The 13870-nt window shown below is 45.9% G+C and overlaps 1 long non-coding RNA gene across 3 annotated transcripts in view; it reads right to left on the bottom strand.

Annotated features, from left to right (window-relative positions):
• The window catches only part of LOC131486719 (uncharacterized), a 268359-nt gene that overhangs the window by 185905 nt on the left and 68584 nt on the right, over window positions 1-13870 (bottom strand). The window lies entirely within an intron of this gene.

Here is a 13870-nt window from a genome sequence, read left to right as displayed (position 1 = left end):
CTCAATAAAACCTTCAAGGACCTGAGCTCATTCTGTCTTTTCCTCCCACCGTCTCTAGCATCTTTCTTATGTTCACTTTTCACCATCATGATTATCACTGGTCACAAAATGGCTACAGAAGCTCCAGGCTTCTTATCTGCATATAAGACAGGGGGAAAAAAAAAAAAAGGTGACACCAGCACAAATGCCCCCTTTATCAGGGAAAGCAATAAAGTTTTTCAAAAGCCAGCAGGACTAACATCTCATTGGCTAGAACTGGGTCGCATTGCCACCCTAGCTGCATATGTAGCTGGGGAAGTGAGTATGAGGTGCACTCTCTATTGTGGGAGGCAGGAGGGAGTAAGAGGGTTGAGAATGATGAAGTTAGCCAATCAATGGTTTCCACCACAGTATATAATCAAAGCATTACACTTCATTAGGCTTTAATTTTCACAATGCCGAAAAGCAATGGCAAAGGGCACTGTGATTATAATGAAATCAAAACAAGGAGGAGTTTGTAGATGCCTGAATATATAATAAACTGGACTGATTAGCTCTATCTTTGGCTTAGTTGGAAATTCAGCCCTTTCTGTCTACAAAGATAACCTGGGGTAAGTCAGAGCCCCCGGGTCCTTGTTTGCTTTGCAGCTGGAAATCAAAAGCCTGAAATAATAGAACAGCCACACAGAAGGGTGAGCTGGCTGTCATCACCACCCCACCCTCTACTTCAAAGCCTCATTTAAAGGTCCGTAAGCCTTTGAAGCCTTTTAGTCCAAAACTGAAGCCTCCCCCAGCAGGTCCCTGGTTTTCATGTGTTCAGAGTATGACATATTAGCATGTATTCAGCACCAGGAGAGGATAGTGATCTTTCAGATTTGCAAACTTCTATGGCTGGCAGTTGCGGTGTGCTTTTTGAATGCTGTTGTTGTTGTTGCTGTTGAATCCAGTATTTTGGGAAATCACTACAAAAGGCATCAGGTGCAATGGGACTCATTTCCCACTATCCTGAACCTCCTGGAATCTTCAAGCTAACAATAAATGATCTTTGTAACAGGAATGCTGGGATAAGAAGATGATAGACACAGCTACAGAAGATAAATCATCTGCGTACTTGTGTTCTTTTATAGAGGACGAGACCCACGGCTGTTTGGGGAGGCAGGTATTTGTCCGCATCTGGTGAGAGGAATACGACACAGGTAAGACAGGCTTGGTGGCTCCATAGGAGACCCCAGCCCATAGAATACTATTAAACCTTGGGGGGGTACACGGAGAGATGAAGGAGTAGACGGATGGATGAACACACATACAGATAGACACATAAATGGACAGAGGGGAAGAGGAAGGGAAAGAAGAAGAAGAAAGAGAGGGAAAAAGCAAAACAACAAGAAAGAAAGGAAGAATCTGAACTTTTACCATGGTTGGGCAAGAAGATAAAACAAATAGCAAATACAATGATCTGGCTTTGGGAAACCAAAGCCTAAAGATCCTAAAATAAGTATGTTTTGTTCCCCTTTATTTCCACCCCCTCCAGAGTTAGTTATACAATCTGGATCTAAAGGGATTTTTAATTACTTACCTCGTCTTCTTTAACATCATCCCTGAACCACTGGCTTTCCCTGAGGTTGGCTATCAGTGCAGAGAAGAGGTGACCAGGTTCACAAAATCCAGTCAGGCTGACATTGGTTTACCGCAAGAGAAATAGAGCAAGAGGGAAAATGAGAAAAATTAATATTCTAGCTCCCAGTTAAATCTCCTTTTAGCTTAAGTGAGACCACAATTGTGTAACAATTTACTGCTGTGTAAAAATATTGGTATGTCTAGGAGTGATTCTTTCCAAAGCAAGATTGCTGAGATCCAGATACACTTGACAATGTCAGGGTGTTATTCACTGGAAGGCTCTAATGACTGTAAAAGGAGCGCTGTAATAATTAATAAAGCTGACAGCAGAAATTCCACGAAGACCATAAGACCACAAATACAACTTGCTACATCAGTCTGCCCTGCCAGGAACATTACATTCTGTTTGGTCTTTCATGCACGAGTACCAGAAGTATTAGGATAGCAACTTTATGATGGTGGAGTGAAAAGAGCACAAACTTAGTATCAGAAAGACCAATGTGGGACCCGGCAGGTCCTATCTGTGACCTTGGGTGAATTCTTTACCTTCCTGTGCCTCAGTCTCTTCCTTTGACAAGTGGAAATAGCACTGTTACCTCAGAGGATAATTCCGCTCACTGAAAGGATGGCCAACATATAAAATACTTGGCACACAGCAGATCCTCAAAAAAAAAAAAAAAAAAGGCAGCTTTCTTTCCTACCAATAGGAACACAAGAGGATGCATGTGACCTAGAAAGAATCTGCTTTTCCAGAGGGCTGTCCCAGTGGCGGTTCTGGAGCTGTGTGATACACAAGCCAAGTGTCCCTTTGCTTCGATCAGTTCTCCAGTGGTGACAAGACACTCTCCTCAGGGCTATTGGCCAGAGTGAGAAATTTTAGTATTGCAACTAAGCTTACCAAGAGACCCAAAAGGGGTCTTGATATGGGCCTCATTTAAAAAAAAATTGTTAAATGTTTATTTATTTTTGAGAGAGACAGAGAGACAGAACACAAGCAGGGGAGGGATAGAGACAGGGAGACAGAGAATCCGAAGGAGGCTCCAGGCTCTAAGCCATCAGCACAGAGCCCGACGCGGGGCTCAAATTCACGCACTGCAAGATCATGACCTGAACTAAAGTCAGACACCTAACTGACTGAGCCATCCAGGCACCCCTGGGCCTCACTTCCAAAAAAATTTTTTTAAGTTTATTTATTTTGAGAGAGAAAGGAAGGGTGAGAGAGAGCATGAGTCAGGGACAGGCAGAGATAGAGGGGGAGGGAGAATCCCAAGCAGGCTCTGCACGGTCGGCGCAGAACTCAACACGAGGCTTGAACCCATGAACCAGGAGATCATGACTTGAGCCCAAACCAAGAGTTGGGCACTTAACCAACTGAGCCACCCAGGCACCCCAATATGGGCCTCATTAATACCATACTATGTAAGCAGGAGTCAGGAAACATTCTGCTGGCCAAACCAATTTTTGTAAATAAAGTTTTATTGGGACAGAGTTGCACTCACTCATGTACACAGTGCCTATGGCTACTTTCATACTATAGTAGCACAGTTGACTAGTTGTGATAGAGACCATAAGGCCCACAAGCCTAAAACATTTACTATCTGGCACTTTACAGAAAAAATTTGCTGAGCCCTACTCTAAACACCAAAACTACAACCGTATTCATATGTTAGAGATAACGTATTTGTGAAGCACTTTTTATAGCCCCAGTATTGTGGTAAGCTTGGTGTTATTTACAAATCAAATGAACACCAGTCCCTAAGAAAAGGCTCACGGTCTTATAAGGAGATGAGTAGATAAAGCAAGCAAAGAGTTGTAGCAAATTATAAAGAGCCAGTTACGTAATACAGGCTGCAGAGAGAATTCAAGATACACTGGAGTCTTGAGAACACATCGCAGGAGGATAGAAGCAGCCTCTATGGATATGAAGCAAAGAAGTTTTCCCAGCAGCAGTGGAGGAGGAGGAGGAGGAGGAGGAGGAGGAGAAGGAGAGTCATAAAAGCAAGAAGGTGTATGGCGACTGGTAAAGAAATGAGGCTTACTGCAGGACAGCCGGCCGGGAGGTAGGGGGAGTGGTAAAAATGAAGGGGTGCAATCTGACTGTAGGCGCAGCTGGGAAAAGTTGGGTCTAAGAGGTTGGACTTGACTCTAAGCAAGAGAGAGCCATGGTGGCTCCCTGTGTGCACATCAACTACACGGTGAAAATCATCTTGGGAGGAGAGAAACTGGAGATCAGAACTCCGATCGAGCTTTTAGCTAGACTTCAAGCATGAGATGATGACACAGTTCCTCGGGGAGAAGCAGAATAGGGACAGATCTGAGAGACTTTGCAAAGCAAAGCTTGGCGACCAGTCGATGCGACATGTGAAGAGTCAAAGAAGATTCCAGAATTTCCTGCTGGGAAGCCTGGTGGAATGGTGAGTACCGCCAACAGAAGGGGAGACCCAATGTACAAGGAAACATTTCTGCACCTTTTAAATAGATTCAATATTATGGAATTTCAAATTGCCAAAACCTCTGACTTAGAAGATTCATCTGTTGTACACAACCTCACATCTCTGATTCGTGAAACTTGCAAGATTTGAGACTGAAGCACATCACATGTTCCATTCATTCATTCCTTCAGCAAATGTTACCTCAGCACTTGGCTAGCAGCTGATTACCGAGGTGGGTCTGGGGATACCAAGGCGAATGACATGTGACCCTGCTTTTAAGGTATACAATAAATTTGGTAACAAGGTCTTTACTAATAGTGGAAACACACTTGAAAAACTAATCCTAGCTCAGCTGAGGGGGATAACAATTAAATCTAAAAGGAGTGCATGCTACAGAAGGGGGGGGTGGTGGTGATCAAGCAACCAATGATCACGAAGCAATTTGAATTATAAATATCAAGGATGCAGGATGGGGCACCTGGGTGGTGGCTGACTTCGGCTCAGGTCATGATCCCATGGTGTGTGGGTTCAAGCCCCACGTTGGGCTCTGTGCTGACAGCTCAGAACCCGGAGCCTGCTTCGGATTCTGTGCCTCCCAAGCTCTCTGCCCCTCCCCCACTCACATTCTGTCTCTCTGTCTCAAAAACACATAAAGCATTAAAAATTTTAAAAAAAAGAATGCAGGAGAATGGGAACAAATTTCTCAATCTTGAAAGTATGGAAACAGGAAACCTCCTGAGCAAAGAGAATATTACTCAGGTGAGAATGCATATAAAGGATGAGTGAGGATCAAAAAAAAAAATGACACATGAAAGGCAAGTGGCAATCAAGAAAATGAAACCAAATCCCAATGACCATAAATTGCTTCTATCTGTATATTCATTTAGCACCTTCATCCCTCACTTCAAGGAAGGGACTTTCTCTCGAACGCTACAAATCTTTAATTATAGGAAGTAAATTCACTTTACAATAATCAGCTTTAGACAAATGAAGTACATTTTTTCCACCGAGAAGAGATATGTCGGCAGAATGTTTCACTGTTGGATAATGCAGCTTACTTAGTTCCCTACGAGACACTTAGAAGGCATCTTAGAAACTTGCACGCGTAGGTATTTTTTAGTGTCTCATCGATACAGTGAGCATTACTACTCTTTAATGGGTAGGGACCAGGAATGCTGGACGTCCCTTACAGTGTAATAGGTCCCACACCATGGAGGACTGCTACAGTCTGCAATGGACATTCATGTAAGTGAAAAACCCACGTATAATTAACTGAGCCTAGTGCCTAACTCCATTTTAATATAAACACTTTTTTGGGCTCAATTTTGGTACATACTGAATTTCCCAAGAATGTAAGTACATCAAAAGTGAAAAAAAAAAAAAGTGATGCTTTGCATTTTATGTGGAACGTTATCAAGCATCATCTGCCCTTTTGGGACATTCATTTAGAAAATTATGTCTCCAGCATGGCTCAGTCGATTAAGCATCCGACTCTTGATTTCAGCTCAGGTCATGATCTTGCAGCTTCGTGAGTTCAAGCCCCACATCGGGCTCCGTGTAGGTAGAGCAGAGACTGCTTGGGATTCTCTCTCTCCTTCTCTCTCTCTCTCTCTCTCTCTCTGCCCCTTCTCCGCTCATGCTGTCTCTGTCTCTCTCAAAATTAGTAAATAAAACTTAAAAAAAAAATTTAAAGAAAATCATGTCACCAACAGCATTGCCACTTGTGGTACTGGGCATTGTGTTAGTCACCACGACAAACACATCCCTATCAGTCTGCGTTTTCAGCCAGCCCCCTCACAGTTAACTCTGCTTGAATATTTTTATTTAGCTTTTATTCCCAAATGAGAAATTTCAAGAAAAAGTGTAAGCACAACTTGGTCTTAACTGAAAGCCAGATTTATCTGTTACAAGCCAAGTGCAAGAATCTGACCCTTCATTATGTCTTTTAGTGTCACTGTACATGAAATTTTATTATAAATTATCTGCCATTCATTTCTTTCTACTAGGTTTACACCATGTTGATTTTTTGACATTTTATATATATATATATGGATGTGTCTATGTTAAATTACCTATGAATTTTATTTTCTCATGAAAACCTTGAGGCCCAAAGAGGTGATAGGTTCCCTCCAAGTCAACTAGCTATTTAGCGGCAATATCAGAGAGAAGATCCTTTTACCGAGCTCCTCCCATAAACCAGGCTCTGTACTAGTCACTTTCAATACCTTTCAATCATTTGTTCCAGAAATGCATACATAATGTCCACCAATGCTTAACATTGTGCAGGGGCCAATGTTGCCAACCTTCCTGCTAGGGAAGGTGACCAGAAAAGTCCATGACCATAAATGCGTGAGTAGATGAAACGGTAATGGCCCAGAAAGAAAGGATTTAACTCAGCCTGTTTGAAAAAGCTCCTCCAAGAGGAGGTAACACCAGAGCCGAATCTTGAACGGTGTTTGGGAGTCAGCCAGGTACACACAAGTGCAAAAGTGTTTTGGGCAGAGAGAACCCTAGAGGAGAGTCGCAGAGAGCTTGACGCTCCCATGGAACAGGGAGGACTTCTGTCTGGTGTCGGCCTAGAGCGAGAACACGGCAGAGGCGAGGGCTGGAGTTAGAGAGAATGGAGGGACACGGCTCGTGGTGAGCACGTCTTCCCAGCTCAAGGAAATTGAATTTACCCTTGGAGTTCATGAAAGGAATGATGGACTTTTAAGATGTGTGACACCAGGAAATTCACTCTGACGGTAGTATAGATTTTACAGTGGAATGTAGTGCCGTAACCCAGGCAAGAAATGCTGAGGAGCTGGATTAAGAGTGGTCTTGGGGGGACAGAATACGAGGAGGCAGGGGGATCAGAGTCGGCAGGGTTTGGTGACTGATGGAACTTTCCAGACTGAGGGAGAAGGAAGACTTGCGAAGGCTCCAGGAGGCCAGGTGAAACCCTTCACTGAAATGAAATGTAGGAGGAAGGGGATAGTTCGGTCTGGGGGAGAAGGGAGAGGAAGACCGAGTTCAGCCTGGGACATGCTGGTACAAAGTGTGGACGGGCACTGAGGTCTGAAACTCAGGAGACAGGTCTGCACTGGCAGTACTAGAGATACTAATCTGGGAGGCAACAGCAAATATAGCACCTCATGTAACCTCCCCTCCCCACCCCCCCCCCCCAACTACTTTAGGAGGCAGTGGTTTCAGCCTCGTTTGACAGACCAGAAAACAAGTATGCCCAGTCATGTAGTTGGAGAGCTAAGATTTGCCCCACGGTCTGTCTGACTCCAAAGGCCATCCTGGCTCCTGCACGCCATGCTGTCTTCCAAAGCAGGAACCTCGTGACTCCCACTTAGGCATTTTTTCTATTGCTCCAACCCTGTTCTTCTCTGTCCATAAGACGCTCAATAAAATCTATCAGGATGGTTGCACGAAGACGCACATCTTTCCAGAAATCACTGGACGTGACTTCCGGATTTCCTGAGAAATTTGGTTTCGGAAACAAGGTGAGAAGTATGGCACCAAGACAAGGGGATGGACAGTGGCCTTCCCAAGGCCACTCTGGAGCCCACAGAGAAGAATCTGTTACCACAGTCTCTGAGTGCACATTACTAAGCCACAGCTCTAGACAGAAAGTGGCCAAGGAGGATCCCAGAACTCTCACTTGAGGCCTCCAGGATTCAGAGACTACCCTCATTGTTTAAAAACAAAAACAGGGGCGCCTGGGTGGCTCCGTCAGTTAAGTGTCAGACTCTTGGTTTCAGCTCAGTTCACGATCTCACAGTTCGTGAGTTTCAGCTCTGCATCGGGCTCTGTGCTGACAGTATGGAGACTACTGGGGATTCTTTCTCTCTCCCTCCCTCTCTCTCTCTGCCCCTCCCCCACTTGTGCTCTCACTCTCTCAAAAATAAATAAAAATAAACTTAAAAATGTCTAATGGGTCAAATCCACTTCAGAAAATAAACTGCTACATTTATTTGATATCTAAGTAGATGCGTTTCAAAGATACCAAAGAGTGACATGACTTGATCTTCTGAGTTTCGCATCAGGGAAAGAAGGAAGCAGAAGGGTAAGTAGGGAGTCATGATGAGAACCCCCTTGACGTCACAGATGGGCTTGATGAGAACAAGGAAACAGGCTGCCGGCAGGCCTCTGCTCTCTGGTCACAGCACACGGCTCTCCCAGGTGCTGGGCACAGTGTCAGGCTGGCTCTTCTAACAGCCCTCACCTCAAGGCAACGCAAGATTGATGGCAATGGAAGATCCTAATGCCTCTCCCATGCAAAGTGAGGGAGTTTCCACGTGATTAAAAACATCTTCCTCTCATCGTGAGATAGCAATCAGCATCGTGAGCTAAAATTGTGGCTGTCCCCTCTCACCTCAATCCACCTATGTTGTCTATTCACAAAGTGCTCATGTAAGAATTCTCCTCCGGGGTCCATCCAATCTGGGTTTCAACCAACCATAAGCATCTCAGAGGCCACAAGACTCGCATCTTGAACGAACGCTCAGCAGACTCACCACGCCAGCCAGAGCTGCTAGAGAAGTTGTCACCAACCGCTTTGTGCTGACTCTCAGGCGGCCAGGCCCTTCCAAGGACTGACCAAATGGCCTAGATGGCAAGGCACTGCTCTGTCTGGACAGGCTAGTCATCTGATGAAAGTCAAAGAATGTGGTGGCTGTAGCTGTCACCTGGCACCGTGGTCATCATCATGTTCCCATGTTCTTTGGATCTGGATGTGCAAAGACACTGGACAAGGCACAGCTGCTTTTGCTGTTCGTAGAGGCCATGGTCCGTGGTCCAGCACCTGTCCCGTGGCTCAAGATCTTCTAGACACTGACATAGCTGGTAAGCGAAAGCCAAGTATGCATGGATGGTTTAAAAGTTCTCTTCGTAGATACAGACAACAAACTGAGAGTTGATGGGAGGTGTGGGGAGGGGTGGGGAAAACGGGTGATGGGCATTGAGGAGCGCACTTGTTGGGACGAGCACCGGCTGTTGTATGGAAGCGACGAACCACGGGAATCTACCCCCAAAACCAAGAGCACGCTGTACACACTGCATGTCAGCCCACTTGACAATAAATGATGCATATACAAATTTTTTTAAATAAAAGAAAAAAAAAAAGAAGAAATAGTCAACTGAGGACAAAACTCATTTAAAAAAAATAAAGTTCTCTCCTTCCTCCCCACCTTAATCTTTACCAGGTATTATCACAGTCCCCTCCAGGGTCCTTCCTTACAACAGCCATCACCCACCCACTGGTCTAAAAGACAGAGGTGTGGCCTAGACATGCCTGCAGGTGCAAGGCCCGCAGTCCGGAGGGATTAAACCAGGATATGGGATACAGACAAAGAGCTCTGCGCTGGGGAAATCTGAGTGCTGGTTCCAGCTGAGCCCTGTATCCACCCCTTCGCAGACATGGTAAACTAGAACCTGCTGTCCTCAACCATACAACCGGGACATTACTAGTCGCCCTACCTGTCCTGCTAACCTCTCATGAATGACGTGAGGCTAAAATGAAAGTAGAGATGTGAATATAGATTAACAAAGCCAAAACATAACACACGGTATTTATCACTGAGTGCTGACAAGGCCTCTGTACCATGTATCACGCCAAAACAGAATTAAGATTTTTAAGAGACCTAGTTTTGACCCATCTGGGCATCAGAATCTTGATATTGCAAAGAAGTCTATAACTGAAAACTTTATGCACTTGACAAGAAGACGCAGAAGGGGTGTCTGGCTTATGCTCTATAATGACAATGGTTTGGTATTTTATTAGATATTCTTAGACAATGGAACTCAATCCTAAATTTTCTCTCCCTAAGAAACTATTGAAAACCCTTACACAGTATAACCAAGATATAGTTCTCACCTGGACCGTTTCTTACTTCTCTACATCCTGAGAAGTCTCTGCTCTAAGACACCTGCTTCTTTGAATAATAACAGAAAGATCTTACTTTGTGCAATTGCCCAAAGTCAAGTCCCTAAGAACCAAGTCGGTATCTACTGATAATGAGCTCTGCTTCCCTCCGATGTGCTCAGCAGAAGGGGAGCTGAGTCTGACCAAGGAATAGCCACACGGCCCTCTGCATTCTGCCCCTTCCATCATTACTTCCTTCCACAAACACTCACGCAGTGCCCACAATATGCCAAGTGTTGCTTGGCCATAAAATGGGGTGTAAAAAACCACATGAGGTCCTTCCTTTCTAGGAGTTTATCCTCCACACTTGGACTTGCTAAAGAGAAAGGGTTCATCCTATGCGGGCTAGGGCTGTGGGCTCTGCCATAAACACCTCCCAGAAAGCTGAACGCCTGAATAACAATGAATAACAATGGTGACATCCCCCCAGAAGTGGCAATAAGGGGAGTAGCTCAGGGTGTTCCTGCTTCATCACTTTAGTGGATGCCCCTTCCAGAGGCTTCTTATGCCTAACTCCATGGTAAGCCTCCTAATTATACCAGCAGCCCCCTTGCAGCACTTACTATGTGCCAGGCTATGTGCTAAGAACTTTGCATTTAATCTGCTTAACAACTCTTATCATCTGCTTCGTACAAATGAGGAAGATCAAGTAACAAAGCCAAGCTCACCAGCGGCAAGGCAAGCGTGGAACTAACACTCAACCCTAAACTGACTCCAAAGACTACCCCCAGATCGCAGAAGTTGAGTGCGGCACCTATCGTGTTTACAGCAATAAGATTTTTTTGCTTTTTTGGTCCCTCTCAGGCTGGGAATAGAATTGACTGCCTTCTGAGAAAATCCAGTCTGGTCTCTGTGATGTGGAAAAAAGTCAAGTGTCATATGAGCCGTTTGGGACCCAAGAGGGTAAAATTAACAAGCGTGACAGCAGCATTCTAATGTCCGCAACGTTCTAGGTGCTGAGAGAGACCCTAATTATTGTCAGGACAAGAAGGCTTTCCTCACTCCGCCAAGGCTCTCCGAGCAGTCTGCAGGCACTGGGGGATTCCTGCCGTTTCAGTGGAGCGAATGGACTGGTGAATGTAGTGACATCCCCTTTAAGCTGTCGCTCTGACTCAGACAGAAACCATCCCCCAGTTCAGTCCCCTCTTGGTTCCCTGACATTCAAGCCAGGGCAAAGGGCTCTGTGCCTCATGCCATCTCCCAGGAGAGGCCCTGTTGTTTTGAACCCATTAAAAGATAAACTGAGGTTGGGGCGCCTGGGTGGCTCAGCCAGTTAAGCGTCTGACTTTGGCCCAGGACATGATCTCGTGGTTCATGAGTTCGAGCCCCGAGTCAGGTTCTGTGCTGACAGCTCAGCACCTGGGGCCTGCTTTGGATTCTGTTTCCCTCTGTCTCTGCCTCTCCCCCACTTGCACTCTGTCTCTCTCTCTCTCTCCCTCTCTCTCTCAAAGATAAAATAAACATTAAAAAAATTTAAAGATAAACTGAGGCATATTAAAAAATTGTAAGTTTATCTGAGCAAAATTCTATTCCTATCAGACCGCGCCAAACTGGGAGTGTTTAGGAGCGTTCCACGGGCAGGCACTCGGCTGAGACTTTTCTAGAGAAAAGGTGGAAGCAAAGTAAGGAAATTATTGGCCGGCTATAGCTTAGAGCCTGGCTGGCTGTTTGTGAGTGGTTGTCCTTGATGCGTTGATGTTGTAACCTTGAGGCACTTGCAGGCTTAGGTTTGGGTTTGCTTACAAAGGTGTCCGTGGCATTAGAACCACCTCCGTGTGATGGCCTCCTTGCTGAATTAATTTAACAAACGAAAGACCACCCCAGTCAGCGGTGCCGTTTTCTTAGCAACTGTGCACAGAGCCTCCTGCTCCGAGCAGGGTTCTCCGGTTTCTTGCTTCCTACAACGCAAGCTGGGAGGGGGATCTCAGATTCCTTCATTGGTCCGGAAGAGGTTGGAGAGAAAAGCAGCCTCTTTGTAAAAGGCTCATTTGAAAAGGCACGAAGAGATGGGTTAGAATCTGGGACTGTGCCCAGGTGGAGGTCTCGCCTGGAATTCCTAATACATTCTTTCTGTTATTAAAATAATATAGGGAACTGGGGTGGCTCGGTGCTTCTCTGCATGGAGTCAATTTGGCTCATGCTGTGTGACCATTTTAAATCTGACCTCAAGTGGTGCCAGTTTCAAAATCTTTTCATTCTGGGTATGTTTCCATTCCACACAACAAGCCCGTGGCTGTTCCCTAAACCCTTTCTCCAAGCAGAGAGTAACTCGGTAGACAGAGCCTCCTGCCAGAAGTGATGCAATCGGTTAGGCTACCCACTGTCTTGTTCCCCCGGCCCCACCCTGCTGCCCTGCCCAGGGCCAGCGCTCCGGTCCACTTCTCAGGTCTACCTTCTCACCTCCCAGAGGCACAGACCTCCCTTTGTGGTCTAGGGAAGGTGTTTCCAGGTGACTGGATACACATGGCATTTTCTCCTTCCAACACGAGGAGAGAAGCCCTGCCTCGCCTCCCCAACTAAGCGGTGAGTCATTAACTCACAGGATGACAAAGCTTGTGGCAAAGATGGAGGGGGGAGGGGCGGGGGTGAGGAAGAGAATCAAGAGGCACCTAGATCTGTCTCTCAATAGCGTGTTTGCAGCTTCCCTTGACCTCCGTATTCTCTCAAAACAAAAACAAAAACAAAAACAAAAAACCATGGGGTAAAAGACCAAAAAACCTGCCATGTTTTCCACGAGGCAGCGGGTCCTCCAAGATGTAGGCCGGAGAAAACAAACATGTAACATCCCTTATCTCGATGGCCCTGATCAGTCCATCTTTGTTTCCAAAATGACCTATTCAGGCTTCGAGTCACCTGGAGAGAATCAGCCCCGGGAGCTCCTAGAGACAGCCAGACAATGCAATACAAATATGCCAACCCCGCAACCTGCAAGGAAGCATCAGGAAGCCGAAGAGCACGGCACCACTGCCTTCTGCTACGACCAACCGCTTGGCCACGCCTTTCCCCTGGTTCACCGAGGACATCGTACTTTATCTGCGGCTCAGAGCAGATGAAAAAGCAATTGGAAAACACCCACAGAGGAGCAGCCAGTTGTCATGATCTCTGAGAGGAAGGAAATAACATGGTGTTTTATTTTTAAGTAGCCCATGAGATTTCAATGATTGCATTAAAATTTTAATCACAAACTCCTTAAGTTTAGGAAGGGGGAAAAAAAACCCCACAAAGGACTCATTGTATAAGAGAGTTTCACCATTTGGAGTTCTTTTATAAATTTGTGTCAGATCACAATTTGCTGTCTGGGAAATGTAAATTAGTTATTAATGAGCCAAAATTCTAACATCAAAGCCTGCGCACCCGCATGCCAGAGAGAAACAAAGAGCTTTCACAGCAATATCGACTGCTCCGTGCGCTGGCCTGAATGCGGCGTTCATTTTGACGCGCTTTGCTGCCTCGTGGAGGAGCTTACTTTTCACAAATGTAATCGCACGGGTCACCTGGGTCGTTCGCGTCACCTCCACCTGAGCACCGCGTGGCTGTCAGGATTGCAGGCGACAGGCGGCACGCGTGTGACGAAGGGGGGGCTTTGCACCAAGCGGAGCCGATGCCCCCTTTCTTCCTGGCTCCGTCAGCTGAAGATTTGCAAAGCTCATTTAACGTCTGCAATACGACCTTGCCCAGGGGGAATGGGGAGCTCAGGTCGGTGGGGGAAGTATCCAGGCACGCAGGCGTCCCCTCTTATCTGAGGGACACGTGCCAAGCCCCTGAGGGGATGCCTGAAACTGCAGGTCGTGCCGAACCCTACCTGTCCTCTGTCCTTTCCTGTACGTACGTACCCGTGAAAAAGGTTCAATTTGTAAATTAGGCGCAGGGGGAGAGATTAACAGTAACAGCCGATAATAAAATGGAACAATTACAATAGACTTCAATAAAA

Source organism: Neofelis nebulosa, chromosome 1 (assembly GCF_028018385.1).
Source record: "Neofelis nebulosa isolate mNeoNeb1 chromosome 1, mNeoNeb1.pri, whole genome shotgun sequence".
NCBI classification, from domain to species: Eukaryota; Metazoa; Chordata; class Mammalia; order Carnivora; family Felidae; genus Neofelis; species Neofelis nebulosa.
Note: the sequence above shows the minus strand (reverse complement) of the source record. Positions and strands in the feature narration are given on the sequence as shown.